This window comes from Macaca fascicularis, chromosome 15 (assembly GCF_037993035.2).
Source record: "Macaca fascicularis isolate 582-1 chromosome 15, T2T-MFA8v1.1".
In the NCBI taxonomy this organism is placed as follows: domain Eukaryota; kingdom Metazoa; phylum Chordata; class Mammalia; order Primates; family Cercopithecidae; genus Macaca; species Macaca fascicularis.
Window position 1 is genome coordinate 89,508,595 of NC_088389.1, and position 21,625 is coordinate 89,530,219.

Below are 21,625 nucleotides of genomic sequence, written 5' to 3' on the forward strand. Positions count from 1 at the left end.
CTATCTATGATAGATATAGCCTTATAAAATGTATTTCTTAAATAATAAGACTGGAAAGTCAAAGTTACTCTTTGATCCATGAGCTGCAAAATGGTTATTGTGCTACCAGCCATGAAAACAACATTCATATCTTTGTACATCTACATCAGAGCTCTTAGTAGATGAGGTTCCTGGTGAATTAACAGATTATTTGGAAAGAAATCTTTTTATCTGAGCAGAAGGTCTCCACGATGGGCTTTAAAAATTTGGTACTACACTGTAAACAAATGTGTTGTCATACAGGCTTTGTTGTTCCATTTCTAGAGCACAGGCAGAGTACCTTTAGCATTATTCTTAAGGGCCTTAGGATTTTCAGAATGGTAAATGAAATTGGCTTCTATAGCTCTTTATTTACAGTGAGATATGTAAAATTATTCTTATAATGAATACTTACAGGCATTTGAGGGTTATTAATTGACCTAATTTCTTTTTTTTTTTTTTTTTTTTTTGAGACGGAGTCTTGCTCTGTAGCCCGGGCTGGAGTGCAGTGGCCACATCTCAGCTCACTGCAAGCTCCGCCTCCCGGGTTCACGTCATTCTCCTGCCTCAGCCTCCGGAGTAGCTGGGACTACAGGCGGCCGCCACCTCGCCCGGCTAGTTTTTTTTTTTTTTTGTATTTTTAGTAGAGACGGGGTTTCACCGTGTTAGCCAGGATGGTCTCGATCTCCTGACCTCGTGATCCGCCCGTCTCGGCCTCCCAAAGTGCTGGGATTACAGGCTTGAGCCACCGCGCCCGGCCAATTGACCTAATTTCAATATTGTTTTCTCTCAGGGACTAGGGAAGCCTGAGGAGAAGGAGAGTGATGGGAGAATGGCCAATTAGTGGAGCAGTCAGACCACACACATTTATCTAGTATGTTTGTTGTCTTTTATGGGTGGGGTTCATGGTGCACAGAACAATTACAATAGTAATATCAACAATCACAGGACACGGACCATCATAACAAGTGTAAATAATAATAAAGTTTAAATCATTGCAAAAATTACCGAAATATGATGTGGAAACAAAAAGTGAGCATGTGCTTTTGGAAAAATGGCACTTACAGACTTGCTTGACTCAGGATTGTGACAAACCTCCAATCTGAAAAAAATATATATATATATATATCTGTGAAGTGCAATAAAGTGAACCACAATAAAACAAGGTACGCCTGTACATGGCTTTTATTGTGTCGGAATACTTTCCTTCTAGTTCTAATTTGTTGACTGTTTTTATTATGAAAAGGTGATGATTTTGTCAGTTGCTTTTTCTACATCAATTAGGTTGATCATGTTGTTTTATATTTTGTTTAGATTGTATATTACATTAATCAGTTTTCATATGTTGAGCCTTTTTGGCATTCCAGGAATAAATACCATTGGTTTTTGGTCATGGTACATAATCCTGTTAACTTGCTCCTGGATTTGGTGCTGGCTTCATAGAATGAATTAAGAAGTGTTTTTTCCTCTTCACTTTTTGGAAAAGTTAGATAATTTATGTTAGGTTTTTTTTTTATGTTTAGTAAATTCACTAGTGAGTCCATCATGTCCAGGGCTTTTTATGTACAGAAGATATATGTCAGGAGTATTATTATTATTATTATTATTATTACAATCTTTTTGCTAGTTACAGGTCTATTCATATGTTCTTGTTCTACATGATTTAGTCTTGGTAGGTTCTGTGTTTATAGGAATTTGTGCATTTTATCTAGGTTATCCAAATTGTTGCCATACAGTTGCTCATAGTATTCTCTTATAATCCTTTTTATTTCTGTATAATCGGTGACAATGTCCCCACTTTCATTTCTCATTTTAGTAATTTACGTATACTCTCTCTTTCTCTTAGTCTATCAGGCTAAAGATTTGTCGGTTTAAAAAATCTTTTTAAAGAACCGACTTTTAGTTTCATCGATTTACTCTACTGTTTTTCTATTATCTATTTCATTGATCTCTGCTCTTTACTGTTTCCATCCTTCTGCTAGCTTTGGATGTAATTTGTTCTTCTTTTTCTAATTAGTTGTAAAGATAGATTGTTGAGTTGATTTTTTTCTCATTTTAAAGATGTTCATAAATGTTACTACCTCACATGAGTTTTGATATGTTGTGGTTTTATTTTATTCATCTCTAAATATTTTTAATTTTCTCTCTGATTTCTCCTTTTTGACCCATTAGTTAAGAGTGTGTTGTTTATTTTCCAAAAATATGTGGCTTTTCCAGTTTTACTTGTGTTTTTAACTTCTAACTTTATCCTGTTGTGGTTTGAAGATATACTTGGTATGATGTCTATTTTCTAAACCTATTGAGACTTAATTAGCGACCTAATATATGGCTTGTCCTTAAAAATGTCTCGTGTGCTCTTGAGAAGAAAGTTTATGCTGTTGTTTTTGGGAAGAGTATTCTGTACATTTTTGTTAGATCTAGTTGGTAAATTATATTAAGTTCTTTATTTCCTTACACATCTTCTGTCTAGTAATTCCATCCATTTTTCAGAGTAGACTATTAAAGTCCCCAACTATTATTATAGAACTATTTCTTCCTTTGATTCTGTAAGTTTTTGTTTCATATGTCTCTATGGTCTGTTATTAGGTGCATAAGTGTTTCATTGCTATATATTAGTGCTGTGTTGAAATTTTTAATATACAATGTCTTTTTCTTTGACTCTTGTAAATGTTTGATTTAAAATCTATTTTTAAATCTTAGTGCAGCCACTCCCTGCTCTCTTTTGCTTACTATTTTCGTGAAATGTATTTTCCATCCTTTAACTTTCAACCTATTTGTGTCTTCGAATCTAAAAAGAGTCTCTTATACACAGTGTGTAATTAGATCAGTAATTTTTATTCATTCTGCCATTGTCTAACTTTTAATTAGAGCTTAGTTCATTTATATTTATATGAATTACTAATAAGTAATAACTTACCTCTGTCATTTTACTACTTTTTTCTGTAAGTGTCATAGTTTTTCTTGTTCCTCATTTCCTGCATCACTGTCTTCCTTTGTGTTAATTTTTTGTAGTGAAATGTGTAAGTTCTTTTCTCATTTACTTTTGTTTATATTTTACAGCTACTTTCTTTGTGATTACCATAGGAATTATATCCTAAAGTTATAACACTCTAATTTAACTTAATACCTGCTAAACTTCAATGACATACAAAAATTCTGCTCCTTTAAAAGCTATGTCCCTACTGTTTTTGGTTATTGATATAATAAAATTTCATTTTTATACATTGTGTGCCCAAAATTATAAACAAATAATTCTTTGAGATGCCTCTTAACTTATATAGAAAAGAAAATGTGGAGTTACAAACCAACGTTACGATACTGGCTTTTACAGTAATTTTTTTTTAATGTGTTAGTTCATTAAATTGCGTGGAAAGCGACAAATACAATTAAAAACTGTCACTACAATAAGACTAGCTTTTATAATTGCCCATATATTTTTCTATGTTGAGATCTTTATTTCTTCACATAGCTTCTAGTTATTGTCTTGCATCTTTTCTTTTCACGCTCCAGGATTCCCTTGAGCATTTTTTGCAGGGTAGGTTTAGTGGTAACAAACTCCAGCAGCTTTGTTTATCTGTGAATGTCTTAATTTCTTCCTGAGTTTTGACGGATGGTTTTGCCAACTATAGCATTCTTGTTTGACAATTGCTTTCTGTTAGCACTCTGAATATATTAACCCACTACCTTCTGGCATCTACAGTTTTTGATAAGAAATTTGCCGATAATCTTACTGAGGATCTCTTGTATGTGACAAGTGGCTTTTCTCTTGCTCCTTTTGAGATTTTCTTTGTTTCTGGCTTTTGAAATTTTGATGACAACTGTCTTGATGTGAGTTTCTTTATTTAACTTACTTAAAGTTCATTGAACTTATTTGATGTTTATATTCATGTCTTTCACCAAATTTGGAAACATTTCAGACTCTGTTTCATTAAATGTTTTTTTGTCTCTTGTTTTCTTCCTTCTTTTATTCTACAATGTGTATATTGGTCCACTTTATGGTGCCCCACAGATACATTAGGTTCCATTCACTTTTCTTCAGTCTTTTCCCTTTCTTATTTTAAGACTCAGTAATATTTTTTGTCCTATTTCAAGTTTGCTGATTTTTCTACCTAATCAAATCTTCCCTTGAAGCCCTCTCTCTATATATATATATTTTTGATTTTCATTATTATAGTTTTCAGCTCCAAAATTTCTTTTCGGTTTTGTTTTAGGTTTTCCACCTCTATATCAATATCACCACTTTGTTTCTATATTGTTCTCTTGACTTTCTCCCCATCTTCTTTTACTTCTCTGAGTATGTTTAAGACATTTGTTTTAAAGTCTGTTTAGTAGATGTGTCATCAAGCTTTGTCAGGGACAGTTTGTTTTCTTTTGAATGGTCCCTATGTTCCTCTCTCTTTGTCTTGTGGGTTATTTGTTGAAAGCTTTGCAGTTGAATCTAATAATGTAGCAACTACGAAACTCAGATTCTCTTTTCCACAGCGTCTGCTATTTTCTGGAATGTTTGTGTTTTATTTCATCTGATTGTTGTAGGCTGTCTCAGTTCCAAGGATCAGCCACAAGTGTAAGCTTAAAGTTTGTCAGATCTTTTCTGAGCCTGTGTCATTTCCTGGGCACACAGTTACTTGCTACTGTTTCTCATATATGCGGTTGTTAATGAATGCCCTAATCTTTACATAAGGCTTTTAAAAGAGAAAAATGGAGTGAAAAGTGTGCTGGCCCTTTATGTCTCGGGGAAATCACTTGGGCCAAGAGTGAGGGCCTAGTAACAATAGTGAGAAGTGCAACAATTATGGCCTCCTGCCTCTTTGTACTGCTGTGATCAGAAGCGGCAACCAGCAATCCAAGCAAAGATCCCGGATATGTGGAGAATGATCTTCCTTTTGCCCATCCTGACTCTTGCAATCTGGGTGAAAGCTGCTTCAGGAACATGTCCACAGCTACTTGCAGTGTGGCTAGGGGTGGAGAATGAGTATCTGCTACAGTGCTGAGCATTGAAATTCATCAGAAATTAACTGCAATTCCCAGTCGGAGCTTTTACCTGGAAGTTGCAAGCCTTAAATAGACTGCAGAGTTCCAAAATTTTTACATCAGACATACTCTGCAAGTGCATTCTCCTAAGTGGGGAGACAAATTCCTTGTGTTTTCCACTTCCCAGAATCCTGTTCCTCAGTTACTTTTAACTTTAAAAATAATAGCCTTATTTTTATTTAATTAAAAATCTAATGGGACGGTGGAAATTCATCTAGATTTGAGGACTTCGTTGTCCTCTGAACTCAGAAAGCTGAGTGGAAGAATGTGAGAGCATGAACACTGTTCTCCAGTTGCTTTCCGGGTACCACTGAGTGGGAGAGCCAAGATAGAGGCAGCAGGTCTTAGCATATACTGGAAAGTATGGCATCAAAATGAAGGTTCTAATTAGGCCCCTTGATGAAAAGCAGCAAAAGAAATTTTATGCTGCTAATACATTAAACTGTGGAATTACACCAAAGAATTACTATAGCAGTAACTATATTCCAAAAAGTGATGGAGTGATGAACATTGTCTTATAGTATGCTTGTGAAGCATTGTGTAGGTGAATAGTGTAAGGAGATGCATATTCAGCTTGACACTGGGAGAAAACTATTCTAAAATATTTGCATCAGACAGATACTCCATTATCTTTCTGTCTCCATTTCTTCTGCTGCAAAATAAGTGACAATAATAGTGGATCAACCTATACAACAATCCAGGAAAATCTACCTCATAGGTTTATGGCACACAAATAGTATAAAAAATAAAATACCTCATGGGAAAAATACTCAGATTTTATTTAATTTCAAGATATTATTTTGACAAGAACTCATTTTCTTTCAATGCATGGAGTACATGTGCATTTTCCACATCACTTCTGTCAGAATCTGTGTATGAAATACTGGGAATTATTAGGGACACTTTCTGATATTACTTAGTTTTGACCCTCAAAACAAGCAGAAAGTCCTTTTGTTGCTGGAAATCTAAGCGTATATATGTAAAGAATCAAAGTCTATATCAAGAGCAGTTGAGGAATATATGCTTACTGAGATAGGTAGTTTTTAATATTTTAATTATCATGTTTCTACAGTAAATAATTATGATTGAAAATAATGGGCTTGTTAATTGATTTGGACATCATTTCCTAAAGCAAATCTGAAAGTGCAAGTGAAAAACTAAGATGATTTTGAATTAGGAAAATGAATAAAGACTGTTTGCTCTATTTTATTATTCAACTATAATATTTAAAATAATATGGTACTGACACCAGAAAAGACAAATATCTCTTCACATTTTGAGAACTTGCCATTTGCAAGGCACTGTGATAAATGTGGGTGATGTGTCTGGTAAAAGAAAGCAGGCATGACCCATACTTTTATAGAAGTGGAGAGTAAAATGTTGAATACAGACAAAAGAATAAGCAATTATAATGTATGATGTTAAGTGTTGTAACAGGGGAAATACTACATTTCAGGAGAGCTCTTGGAGGGTGTGTATCCCAGATTCAATGAATGCCTCTTGGAAGAAGCAAAATTTAATCTGAGATATGAATATTGTACGTTATTTAAGAGAAGATGGATTCCAGTGCCAACATAGCCTGTTTGTAGATGGAATATGGTTTTGAAGACTATGACAGGGATGCAAACAATTAAGAATTCAACACTTGAGAAGGCAGGGGCAAGAAAAACTAAGAAGGCAGCTATACAGATGCAGGAGGAAAATAAAACATAAGAATGTATGTGTTTAAAACTAAGGGAAAATATTTCAAGAAGGGAGTTTTCCATAGCATCAAATAATGCTGGAAATCCAAAAGACGTGAAGGGTTTTTGTTTATTTGTTTTTTTAAAGTTCATTGGAAGCAATAGGAATATTGGTGCCTTGGGAATAGTATCTGCAGGGAAGTGGTGGGGTGGAAAAGAGACTGAAATAGCAGCCTAACAATCCATCTTTGTTTGAAGATGCAAAGGTAAGGGATGTTGACTGCATATTCAAGGTTTTCTGTGCAAGGAAAACAAAAGCACAGGAGAGAGGTCACATAGTGAGTTGAGGCTTTTTTTTTTTTTTTTTTTTTTTTTTTTTTTGACAGACTCTTGCTCCGTTGCCCAGGCTGGAGTGCAGTGGCATGATCTCGGCTCACCACGACATCCGCCTCCCGGATTCAAGCTATTCTCCTGCCTCAGTCTCCCGAGTAGCTGGGACTACAGGCACGAGGCACCACGCCGCGCTATTTTTCTTTTTTTGTATTTTTAGTAGAAATGGGGTTTCACTATGTTGTCTAGGTTGGTCTCAAACTCCTGATTCGTGATCCTCCCGCCTCGGCCTCCCACAGTGCTGGGATTACAGGCGTAAGCCACCCCACCTGACCCAAGGGAAGGCTTTACGGCAGGAGAGATTTGGGCCGACGTAGACGCTGATTGGAAGGATCTGGTAGAGAAAGTGATGCCCCTAAAATGGCTAACAGAAAAATCCATTGAATGGGAGGGACAGTTAGGGATCAGATAGGTTCAGAGTAAATTTGGAGAAATAAATCTTGTACCAGAATCGCAATACTTTAGAGGAGGAAAGAAGAAAATCATAGGAGAAGATGCAGAGAATTTTGTGGAATTATGGCATAAAATTGAGCAGATCTTATTTGATCACTTAATTTCTTGGTTAAATAAGAGACTAGATTATCTACTAAGCAACCAAAGAAGTTGAGGGGTTGGAAAAAATGCAGTGAATATTATATAAACTTAAACTAAAACCTAGAACTTCAGAGAAGAAAGATTGATAATGAGCTATGCACTAAGCAAAGTGATCAAAATTTAAGATTGATACAGCTAACTGTAGAGGTGCTATGTTCATAATGATTTAACCAGCTGCATTTATGAATATTATTTTTTATTCCAAAACATTTCTTCTAAATGTTACTAAATTTAGTACTCTAAAGCCTAAAACCTATTTCTATTTAGAGATATAATGACTTACTATTTTACAAATCATGCTTAGATATTAAGTCTAGAATTAATGGATTGTGCTTCAATATTTTTACTCATAATATTTGTTTTCAAAACATGTAAAAGTGTTCTGAAAATGTATTATAGATTATTTTTACAGTGGAGGGAGAAGTCCTGAAATGACAGCTGCTTGACACATTTTAGCATCCATTGATCTTTTAAAAACTACAACAGGCAAATGGCTTCTCTTGAATGCACTTTGGGGAACAATGTGACATTTACAGTTAAAAGCATTACACATCCATATGCATAATTCATAAACTGAAAATTATTTAAATCCCAGAAACCCTCTTTGATAGTTTTTGCTTTCAATTTCCAATGCACTGATGCTTCTAATAACTCATTTTCTCTGTACAAGCCTATCGTTTTCTGTTACATGGAGCTTCTCTACAAAATGAAAACTAGGTATATAGATACCTAATAGGAAGAAGCAATATTGCTTGGTGGTCAAGACTGTAGGCTCCGGAACCAGACACTTTGAGTTCTGATCTTCATTCTGCAATGTAATACCTATATGACCTTGTAAAGTTTTGTTTCTTCCTTGAACCTTAGTTTTCATCTAAAAATGGGCCCAATAACAGTGTCTTTCTCACAGAGTTGTTGCAAGGATTAGATGAAATAATGTATATGAGCGCTGAATGAGTGTAAACTAATGATAACCATAAGCAAATGATGTTTGTTCTGTTTTTTATTAAAGTATGGCTTACATTCAGCAACATATATGAATCTTGAATGCAATTTGACTAATGTTTACATATGTAGACATCCATGTAGCCACCTCCAGATAAAGATATAGTAGTACATTTTCATATGTCCAGGAAGTTATGTTGTCTTCTTTTCCTAAAAAATACCCCATTCCCTTTTCCTGTGCTAACTACTATGCTGATTCTATTACCATGTCTATTCTTGAAGTTCATATAACTGGGATCCTACAATATGTATACTTTTATGCCTGGTATCTCTCATTCAAAATGACATTTTTTGAATTCATCAGATTGATCTATATGACCAGTAGGTTTAATTTCTTTCTTTCTTTTTTTTTTTTTTTTTTGCTGTATAGTATTCTATTATATAAATATAGAACTTTTAAATGTTTTTAATTTTTTTCTTTTCCTATTAATTATAATTTGTTTAAATCAATCTCTTATTAACTCATTACTTTTTCCAATTCTTAAAGATTTTTCTTTACTTAAATATAAGATGCAGCTGGTCATTAGTTTTTAAAAAGGGTACAAAGATGAGTCACCTATAGAAGATAGTAAAATACTATTATATGGTGTGGATTTTTTTAACACAGAAAACCTGTAGCTAGGGGCTTCTAGAAAAGCATTTATAATACAACATAAACATGATAGGATACAAAGGGATTTTATTGCTGTTTTGTTTATTTTTTGAAATTTTAACCTCAGAGAAGTAGGCAATTCCAAACAGAATGAATTTTCACAGACAGGATTATAGCATGATGAAAGAAAGAAGAAAGCAAGAAGGAAAGAAGGAAAGAAAGAGAAGAAAGAAAGAAAGACATTACATTGTTTTCTTTGTTTTCTGTAACACCATGAGCCCAGGAAATGAATTACTTATGCCTTGGGGTCAGAGCATCCAGAGCCTCCTCTATGTTCATGGTATTATTACTACAAGTGCTACTTAGTGAGGATTCTATAAGCCCACTAGCACTGAGACAAAGACCAAAATGTGATGTTTTTCTCTCCATCTCCCAACCAATACCCACAAGTAGCTTCCTTTGCCTAATTTGTCTTCAGACTGTAGTAAGCTTAGCAGTAGTCACCCAACTAATGTCAAAAACTTCCATATTTTTATTACTTTGCTCATGCTTTTCCTCACCACTAGGTTGCAAAAATGATTGGCATCTAATTTCCTAACTCCATTGACTCCCTTGTTTACATCCTCACAAAAGGTGAAGCCACGTGTCAATCTTCAGGCATCCTAAATGACTCTAAATTGTATTCTGTAATGTCATAAGGGCAATATACTTGCTGTATGAAATTACTAGTGACAGTTGATGGGGAAAGCAATGCAGGGAGATAATTAAAAATGCACCTGTGATCATATTATCAGTAAAAATTAAAGTGGTCTGTCTCTACTGAGTCTTTCTGCTGTCATGTTCTATGCATGGTGTCTAAGACAAAGGAGCATTTATTGTACTGCAATCCTTTTAAAGGATAGATCTTATTCTTAGATATCAATATATTAGAAAGCATTTAATCATACTCTGCATGCAGATTTTTTTCCTTATCACAGAACTGCCGAATTTAAAATGATTTCATTAAGATGGAGAAGAAAAATCAACTTGTAAATATGCAGCTTGCCAATAATTTTACTGCCTTTACTTAAGAAACTATTTAAAGAGAGGAGCATCTAAATTTTAGAAGCATTTGAGTTAAACTTCCTTGCAGACTAGAAGTTTAGCAATTCCTTATTTGCATAATTGTGATATTGCTATTTAAATCCTTCAGTAAAATACAGAACAAAACAAAATGCTGCCCTAAGGAGGAGCCTTTATTGTCTCTTCATAGCCTTAATTATCTTCTATGGATATTTGTAATTTCTGTTTATAAACAAGCTTATTTTAAGTATAAATGTGCTATTTAAGTTGTGCTTAGAACCATTGCCATCTACGGATAATAGCTAATGTCCTCAGAAGAGAATGGCAGTAAATACCTGAACTGTGATCCTATCTGTAGTGCTGGTACAAGATAATGTGTGCTTACTTGTGATGCTTCTTTGCCTTTTCCCATCCTTGTGCCAGACTCTGCTCTTCTTAAGTATCTGGACAATGAAAGAAAAGAACAATTCTTCAGACGATGCATGTGCGGGTACAGGGATTATATGGAAACTTTAACTTTCTACCTCATTTTGCTGTGAACCTAAAACTGCTCTAAAAAAAATAAAACTCACTAATTTTTTAAACAAGACTAGCTGTTATTGAATCAAAGTATGCTTAGAATACCATGACTCTAGAATTCTAGGTTAAAATGAGTGTTACACTTAACGTCATTTCACTGAACTGGTTTACTTACTTTTTTCTCAAATATTTAGGAATATCCAGGTATATGATAAATAAATCTTATTAAAATTTTGTGTCTCTTAAAATTTCCAGCACCCTACATCTCCTCAAAAGATCTTACTCTCCCAACCTCACCAACCTGTCTGTACCTCTTGATGACTTCCTTACCTGTCTTCTCAGGGAACTGCTAGGGCCAGATACAGATGCTGAATGGGATTAATTTGGCAGAGTACTTCCCCAGAGACTGTTTAAGAACATGTTGACTGGGTGAGTTCTCTTATGATGAAAGGGAAACATTGAAATATACTTGTGATAATTCAAGCAGATTTAATTTTATTAATTTTTATCTATTACGATTCTTTGGGTTAGATAAAATGCAATAAAAATTGAATTAAATGATCAAAAGTATTTCTTCACATAACTGCAAGGACAGGGGCTACCAGGTTTCAGGTATGGAGCAGAGCTCAAACTCTGTTTCTGTGATTCTCTTGGCCTAGCCCTCTTCTCTTGACTAGGTGTGAAATGGGGCAAGAATAGAACTGAACGCCAGCACTGCAATATGACTTTTGTGAGCTCTAGGCATTTTCGCCTTCACATACCTCTTTCTTCATTAAAAAATACTACCAAATATATTTTACAATTGCATTGTTTTAAAAAAGGATATAATCCAGCTTGAATTAACTATTATATATTTGTTTTTATATTCATTTTTCTTCTGATTTTAAGGAAATTAAAATTAAAACATTTTGTAGACCTCTAAATATACTACGGGCCCTAGACAGTAAGGCCTACCTACTGTGTCTGATAGGTAAATCAGTCCTGCTGAGCACAACAGAAAATTATGCTGCTTTGACATACTATCTTCAAAATCTTCCCGTAATGTTGATCTTCCTATCTCTGTGTTACATGTTGAGAAAACTAAGGATCAGCAAGGCTAATTAAATTGATTGAAAACACAGTAATAATTGTGAGTCAAGAATTGAATCTGCCTATGTTGGACTTTGATACCCTCCAGCTTCTACCTCACCAAGTCCGATTTTTTTCCTAGGTAATAAATACTAAAAATATCTCATTATTTTCCTTACTGTCTACTGCCTAGTCTGCCCTCATCCTCTCTACACTCCACCCTTTACCACTTAACTGTCATCATCATCATCATCATCATTATTATCACCAGCATCATCATGGAAGCATATACTGAGTGCACAATCTAATTTATTCCAACTTATTTGCTCTTTAAAATTAAATCCATCATACAGGCATTATTGTATGTCTTCAGCAGATAACGTAGGGCCCAGAGAAATAGAATAACTTATCTAAGTTGACCCAGGTAGTGGGTAGCGGGTGACATATGAAGGAAACCTGTAGACTGCATGATTAATCCTTTGACAGCTCCATCTCTTACCAGTCCTTTCTTCTTTCAAATCTGATATCACAGACAGTCCATATACCACATGTTTTAGCATTTAGTTATATGCTTTTTATTTTTATCTAATTATTGGTGGATGTTAATGTCATCTTTTTTATCAAGACTATTGCTTCCTGAATAAAATGAGATTTTCTGTGGCCACAGCACTTAATATTCTAAAAAATATATGGTATATGTTTTTATGTACTACATATCATGTATTTGAAAAAATATACATTACTAAAACTGGAGCAATAGCAGGAAATTACTAAAAGAAAAAGAAACACTATAAACATCAATACAAACTTTGAAATCTAACATTTTTTAAAATATCACTTTTTAAAATGTTTCACCATTTTCTTAGTATTGTTTTAGCTTAGTTTTATTGTCTTGCATATAACTTCATGAATGTATAAGCTTTCATTGTGTTTTGAGATCTGGAAGAAAATTATTTTATATTTGAAAAGGAACTTATATTTCAAATATGCTTTCAGTTTTAACTGAATGTCTGTTTTCTTTTATGGGAACAATTCTGTCTTTTTTCCCTTGTGAGCAATGTCCCAAGCCGAATTTAACTTAGAAGAGAAAATATACTTGTTTTAATGTCAGCATATGATTTAAGAAAAGTGTGAATACCGCCAATCACCATCTCCTTCACCATCAGTGGAATTATTCACATTTTATTCATGTACCCTTGGACTGATGGATTTAACACCTGAAGCATATGAATGTCCTTATTCTTTCAATGTGCCCAGGAATAAATTTTGTGGGCAGTATCTTCATAGCATTTTTGATAGTAACATTCCTGATAGGACATTGATCCAGATATTTTGCCATCAAACTTTACCATTATTCTTGCTCATGAAAAGAGAAGAAATTAAGTATGTAGCAGTCCATGGCATGACAGTCTTTCTGAGTAGCCTGTCAGATTTGCTTTTATTATATAATTTATGTACCAAATATCCATTCAATATTGTCAGTTTCTGTAATCCTGCAGCCATCTTCATTAGAAAATTGACATTACACTTACTCGATGTTTAAAACTCCAGTGCTTTCGAAATAATTTGTATCTTCCTGAGAGGACAAATGGTGGAATTTAACAGCTTTTTTCTTCGTCTTTGCTGCTGACTAAATTACTTAAGGTTTTCAATCTATAAAACAATAGTGATTGCCATCATTTGTTATCAATCAAATAATTTCTGTTCTTTTAAAGAATGGTATATAAGAGTACTTAAAAGTATTGGTTCAAGTTTGAATTCTATATAGAAATCCAATGAATTCTTTTCAGCACTTGTAAAATTGACATAGAAATACTGCCTACCTTGTAATGGTGTCAGGGACTTAATTGATATAAGGTTTGAAAAGAATCAAGTCCTCAGCAACTGGTAACGGTTATTATTTGGAAATAATTCTGAGTTAGTTTTCATGAAATATAGAAAAACAGCAACAAGAGAGAGACAGAGAGAGAGAGTGTGTGTGTGTATGTGTGTGTGTGTGTGTATCAGTTATCACATTTTCTCAAAGGTGTGAGATGTTTGTATTTGCTTTCCTGAAAATGGAAATGAAACACACTAGAAATGTTTTATAACTCCAAATGCTAGAGGATTGTGTGTGTGTGTGTGTGTGTGTGTGTGTGTGTGTGTGGCTTATTTTCTCCTCATATAAGAACTATTTTTGGACAATAAAAATGACCATCTAGTCCTTCTTGGATGAAAAATGGTCTAAAGGCAATGAGTAAAGTACACATTCTGAAAGAAAAAAAGTAAGGAAAAACATAGACTTTATGAACCATTGTGCGATTATTTTCTCTGAATCCAGAAAGCCACATCTAATTAGCCTGTGTATTATATGTTATCATGTAATTATCATTCATATTTTAGGCCATATTTACTATGACAAACCAGGAGTTGCCAAAAAATTTCTCCCAGTGTGTGAAAGCAGCTCATATATGAGCTGCGTAGGCAAACAGGAGATGGGACTCACTTGTACCCTTGAACTATCTCCAACAGGGCAGTATTCTGAGGATTAAACCCAAGCTGCGTCTTTAACAAAGAAGAGGCACTTGAACTATTTGGGGTTTTTAATTTTTTTTTTTCAACATTTTCAGCATCAAATTTTTAAAAAGATTAATTAATAATCAACTTTAATATTATTCAATACTCTATAAACCTTTGTTGGCATTAACACTTACAAAAAGGCTAACTCTTTGGGATAGAGAGAGAGGGGATATGGTGGGAAATTAATGGTCAGATATGAATGTGTGGCAAGATCTGTTTACTTACTGCATGACCTTGAGCTATTTACATAACCACTTTCATCCTCACTATTTTTCATTTTCAGAATGAAGTTTGTTGTAAGAATTAGAGATAATGTATGCAAAGTACTTAGCACTATGCCTCACATTTAATGGGCTCAATAAGTGATAAATGACATTGTTTTTGTTTTTACTATTGTTGTTATTCAGCTATTAACCTCTCAGAATGTCAGAATCCACGACCTTAAAGGCATTTCAGAACTAAGAAGATGCTGTCATTTTACTTCTTTCCTTACTTGCCTAAAGTCAGTCATTGGTGCCTTATTTGATACCCATGCAGTTAATCTGTAGAATAAATCTCACGAATATTAGAAAGGCCCGGGCAAAAATGTCTTAAATGTTCAAGTTATTAACAGAGCAGTTTACTTATTGCTCAAACTGTAACAAGGCCAAAGAAGGTTTACACATAATCTTAAAAAACCTAAATTATTTGAGGCAATCAAAACAAACAATAACCTCATAGACCACAAATTTTTCAGAATGGTACATGTGTAGCACAAATGTAAATGTAATATTTTCATTACTGTTACTAAATTTTTGAAACCAATGGTTATCAATCCTGGGTGGCTTTTAGAAGATACACAAATCAATCTCCACCCTGAGTTTTTGAGAACTATTTATTACAGAAGATATTATAAAATTCAATTTGAGAATCAGCAAAGATTAAGTAATATCATTCTACCTTAACATCGATTGGTTGTGCTGTTTTTTTGAAACACGTTTGTCAAGAAAACGTGCAGTTCTAATAGCATCCTTTGCGTGGATCTCATGATCACTATCACGTTCTTGTGCCATATAATGTAATAAGTGACCAAACCAATTTTATTATTAGGTACTGGGAGATACGTTTCCGAGTCCAGTAGTTCCTTGCACGGTATCAGTTCTTTCACTTAATCATCATTGTCATGCTTGTTTTCGGTCTCACCCTTTCAACTTGGAAATTAAGATTAAAAAATACCAGCCTCATATCAGTGATATGAATAGTAAAATAAATTATTTTGAAAATGAATAATCAGAGCTTTAAAAAGCTTTTTCTCTGAGTGAGGTGACTACACCTCCTCTAATGCCTCAGGTATTTTTGGTTTAATCTTATTGTCCCAGTTTAATGACTAATAACACCTCCATTTATCCTCAAATGGTCCCAGTTTATAAGAAAAAGTATCCCGCTTATGAGAAACATGAGCATCCTCACGCTATTAATCTCAACAGGTGATATCATCATAGAGCAGAACCTACCTTTATAGTAAGAGGCAAGTACACATCAGAACTGAAGGTAGTAAGATGACTACAATTGAATAGCAGTAAACTGATAAATAATTTGGTTTATGGGATAAAAATATTGTGGATTCAGAGAGTCCTAGTTATAAATGCTGTCTTTTCCAATGGCCTACATTCTTGGAACATTTGCTGAATCACTCACTTAAAGACTGCAGGTAAATAGTACCTTTTCTGTATTGCCATTGTATGCTTTGGAAATAATGGTATGAAGGGCCAGGCATGGTGGTTCACGCCTCCCAGCACTTTGGGAGGCCGAGGCAGGCGGATCACCTGAGGATGGGAGTTCGAGACTACCCTGACTAACATAGAGAAACCCTGTCTCTACTAAAAATTCAAAATTAGTCAGGCGTAGTGGCACATGCCTGTTATCCCAGCTACTCGGGAGGCTGAGGTAGGAGAATTGCTTGAACCCAGGAGGCGGAGGCTGCGGTGAGCCGAGGTGGTGCCATTGCACTCCAGCCTGGGCAACAAGAGCAAAACGCCATCTTAAAAAAAAAAACAACAAAAAATTCAATGCTCTGTTTGTTAGATTTCTTATATAAAATTTCAGATTTCTATCTGTATACTCATTAGTATGAGCAGAGGAGTTATATATAGGTAAAATTCAACATTTATAAACATAAGTTATATTATAGAGGCCACATGCTAGCAGTGAAGGAACCAAACATAAAGGTGTTCTGGTCTTTGACATCAATGAGTTTTCTGTCAAGCTAAGAAGACAGATGTGTAAACTGACATGAAAGCTACTTAAGTACTTCCTTCCCTTGGTTATCCCTGTAACATATCACTATTCATTTTCCTTACAAAATCCATTATAATCCTCAATTATCCTGTTTGTTTATATATTCCTTATATATTGTTTCTCTTCTGAGATTAGGCCCCTGGCTACATTTGTTCACACCATGTTACTCACAATTTAAAAAGGAAATAGACAGAGTGAATGGAAATACTTGCTTGCTAATCATCTATTTCCTCAAAATCTATTAAAAAATATATGTGGCAAGAGTTTATATGTCTAGAAGAGATGGACACACTAGAAGTTAGCAGGCTGAATTGAGGGATCCTGTTCTGATACCTAGCTCACTGTGCAACATTGAGGCAGACATATCACTATGCCTGTTTTCTCACCAAAAGATGAAAGATTATGAATTTTTATATTTCTCAGTTATCTTGTGATTCTCGACTTCAATTCTTATATTCATAAATGACCCTCTTAACATATCATAATGTATAGTCAATGAGACTTTGCTTTTCTTTTTTTAATGTACTGGAGTTCTACATAAGATTTTAATTTAACAAGTGATGATAATCCTTAAAACGTGTGAAACTACCACTGTGGAGGTAACAGTATATATATATATAGCATAGACCAAAGCCTATTTCTAGAGTTGTGTGATCTTAGTCCATCTGCATCAGAAGAACCTGGAATGTGTGCTGAAAATCCAGATTGCCAAGTCATACACAAGACTTAGTGACCCGAAATCTCTATGGAATATTAGAATGGGCATTTTAAAAAAACGCACAGACTATTCTAATGAAAATCAACATTCAGAATCATTTAACTAGAAGCTATCTAGTCAGGAACATCCATAGTGAAAATGAGGTGACATGATCCCCACCATTTCATGAGACCGTGTCTGAGCATGAATCCAACACAGAAAAGAGCAAGGCTGACAGAAAAAGAGAGTTTTAAGTCCTGATAACATTGATTGATCCATGGATCAGTTACATATGAAACTAGCACAATCATGGATTTATGAGCTGATAAAATCTATCTTTGCTTGATCTTTTTTAGGTTAGATTTCTCCTTCTGAAAAATGTCTCAGCTAACGCAATGTTTTCCTCAAAATCTTCCATAACAGCTGTTACTGCCATAGGGTTATCTGTAAGAAAGAATGAGGCTACACAGGTTGTTTATGGTTATCCCTTTTATTGGTTAATGACCTTCCAGTATTGGTTTTGGATGGTTGCTCTACATGTCATATGCTTGTTAAATATTCTGAGATTCAACCCTACATAATTGCAGATTTTGTAATATATTATCTATTGCTATTTGCTCTGGATGTTGAGAAAGTAAAATAGTAAGCATAAGTAGTATTATATAATAGAAATATTTAGGAACTGTGTTAAGAGAAACATTGCCTGACTTCAGTTGGTAGTATGTATCACCCCTGGCTATAGTTAGAGTGACCGTGGACTCTTCTAGCAGTACTCTTTATTTTTAAAAGCCTGTATTTCATCTACGTTGGAAGTATTATATGACACAACTTCAAAATCTACTATAAAGTTATCATAGTCAATACAGCATGATATTGGTAGAAAAACAGACAAATAGACCAATGGAAAAGAATACAGAAATCAGAAATTAATTCACATATTTCAGCCAACTGATTTTCTATAGAGGTACCAAGAACATACATTAGGGAAAGGACAATCTTCAATAAATGGTGCTGGAAAACTGGATATCCATATGCAGAAGAATGAAATTAAACACCTATCTCTCACCATCTACAAAAATCAACTGAAAATGAATAAAGACTTAAATATAAGACCCAAGTCTATAAAATGACTAGAAGTAAATATAGGAGAAACACTTCAGGATGTTCATCTAATAGATTTTGTAGATAAGACTTCAAAAGCACAGGCAATGAAAACAAAAATAGACAAATGGAATGTATCAAACAAAAAAGCTTCCATAAAGCAAAACAATGTAGTAAAGAGACAGCCTGTGGATTAAGAGAAAATATTGCAAACTATCCTTCTGACAAAGGACTAAATATCCAGAATATATAAGAAACTTAAAAACTTAACACCAAAAAAATCCTATTTTAAACTGGACAAACAAACTGAATTCCATTTTTCAAACAAACCCATACACATGACCAACAGATATATGAAAAAATACTGGAACTTGTTAATCATCAAATGAAGATAAAAACCACAATGATGAATTATGCCACCCTGTTAGAATGGCCATCAAGAGAACAAAATACTAACAAATACTGACAAAGTTGTGAAGGAAAGGGAACTCTTATACACTGTTTGTGTAGAATGTAAATTAGTGCAGCAGTTATGAAAAACAGGATGAGGGTTTCTTAGATAACCAAAAATAGAACTATTATACCATGCACTCCAGCAATCTCACTCCTGGGTATTTATCCAAATAAATAAAATCAATATATTAAAGAGATATCTTCACCTCAATGTTTATTGCAGTTTTATTCACAATAGACAAGATATGGAATCAACCTAAATGTTCATCAACAGATGCCTACAAATATGTGTTATATATACACAATGGAATACCATTCAGACATAGAAGAAAATCCTGTCATTCAAGACAATGTGCATAAACATGGAGGACATTATGTTAAGTGAAATAAGTCAGGCACAGAAAGGCACATTGCATGTTTTCATTCATCTGTTCTCAGTCATATGTGGGAACTAAAAATTATCTCTCAGAAGTAGAGAGTAGAATTGTGGATATTAGAAGCTGGGAAGTGTAGGGAGGGGGAAGATAAGGATACGCTGGTTAACAGGTACAAAGTTACAACTAGATTGGAGGAATAAATTTTAGTGTGCTGTAGTAATGTAGAGTTCATTAACAATAATTTCATATATTTTCAAAAATCTAGAAAAGAGGATTTTAAGTGTTAACAACACAAAGAAATAATAAATGTTTGAGGTGCAGATATGCTAACTATCCTGATTTGATTATTCCACCTTGTATACATGTAATAATATATCACTGCATCCCATAAATCTGTGCAATTAATATGTCAACTAAAAATAAGAGAATAAAAGTAAGAAAATGGATAAGATGAGCTGCAATGTTTTCTTTCAGTTTTAAATTGTTAGGATTTTATGCCGATTAAGGGAACTTAAAAAGCAAAACTCTAATAGATTAAAATTGAGTAGTTTTTCAGGAATGTGTAAAATGATGTTTTACACACCTGCTTTATAGTGATAACTGATCACAGCAAGCATTATTCAACTCTATGAATCATTATTTTAACCTATTTTTTCCCCTCAAATGCTGTGGAAACTTGAGATTGGCTGCAAAGTGAAGAACTTATGTTGGTGACCTCAAGTATGTGAGGTTGCAAGTGCCTGAAGATTGGAGTAGGGGTAGATTATCATGCTCACGTATTATTTAACTTGTAAATGAGACATGTACTTTTGTAGTTAAAATGACAAGGTAGAATATAACATTTAAAATAGAGGCGTAGATCACCGTCTTATATCTGTCTGTATATCACTTAGATACAAAATATTTGATACATAAGTAGGTAATGGTCTATATTTTATAAATGGAATTTTCTGGTAATTGCAATATGTTTTTCATGTATAGGAAACAGGACTTGAGGAGTGAACAGTGGTTTAAAAAATAATTAAAATGTAATCCTCAAGATAGACTTATCCCTTTAAAACATGAAATATGACCATTTAAATGTATAAAAATAGAAGTATGAATGCTGCAATGCTGCCTATATAAATTGCATTTTTGCATGAAATGTAATGGAGGTGAATGTCTAAAGTGCATACTAATTAGCCTAAAAGTTTGGTAAGGAAAAAATAAAGTAACTGAAATGCATTGAATTGTTCAAAACAAGTACATGAGAGCAATACATCTCCTACAATGAAATTTAAAAATCGAAATATAATAAGATTAGAAAACTTGATCAGGAATTAAAAAACATAATAAATAGGAATAATTTTAAAATGTAGCAATTTTGACATTTCTATTTTATAGTGACTCACTTCTATGTAAGCAATAAATTTTTTAATATTCATTTAGGGAGCATTCTTTTTTTATTTGAAATGAGAAGAGTATTGATTTTGGTAAAATGTCAACAATTTGATTTATTATTCAAAATTGAAAGTTTATGATCCTTATTAAGTCACCAATGAAATATGATTGCTTTGTAGATTGTTCATGAGAAATTCTCCTATTGCTCTTGTCACTGTTGACACTGTAATAAGTTCAGCTAAAAGAAACATCTAGTTTCCTTTGACCTTCATTCATAGAAATATCAAATGTGTGTCTATATATATGTGTATGTTGGTATATATAGATAGATACATATACATGCACACAAATGTGGTCAAATTGTGAATTAAAATATGTCTTGGAAAATGATATACATTGTTTTGTAACTGTAAGACCAAGGAAGGATAGAAAAATGCAGAGACACTGAAGCACAAAGTCCTTAATGCTTTAAATCTTACAGATTTATCAGTTCTGTTAGACCCCAAGACCTGAATGTTACGACCTGATAATTCCCATGGAAATCGATAGATGACTGCACCCATTGGAATTCTGGTCTATGAAATATTTGTGAGAAAATATCAGGATACTATAGTCTAAGTTTCCATCCCACCAATCATTTATGACAGAAGAATAAGCCTATTCATGTTAAATATGTAGTTTTATCTTTCCTGGTTTTAGACCTCCCCACATGAACTTATTAAGTTAGCATTTGAGACAGCATGGGAGCTTCACATTGATTCATGTCCCTCCAGACAAATGATGAATGGGGCTCTTGTTGCACTGATTTCCAATTCCTAACCTC

General features: G+C 33.8%; 1 long non-coding RNA gene across 1 annotated transcript in view; it reads right to left on the reverse strand.

Annotated features, from left to right (window-relative positions):
• LOC123569228 (uncharacterized) overlaps nucleotides 1-21,625 on the reverse strand; it is a 124,183-nt gene that overhangs the window by 14,399 nt on the left and 88,159 nt on the right. Inside the window, exon 2 of the long non-coding RNA XR_006692878.3 lies at nucleotides 10,757-10,814. This is a non-coding gene — a long non-coding RNA (uncharacterized lncRNA). The remainder of the gene's footprint in view (nucleotides 1-10,756; nucleotides 10,815-21,625) is intronic.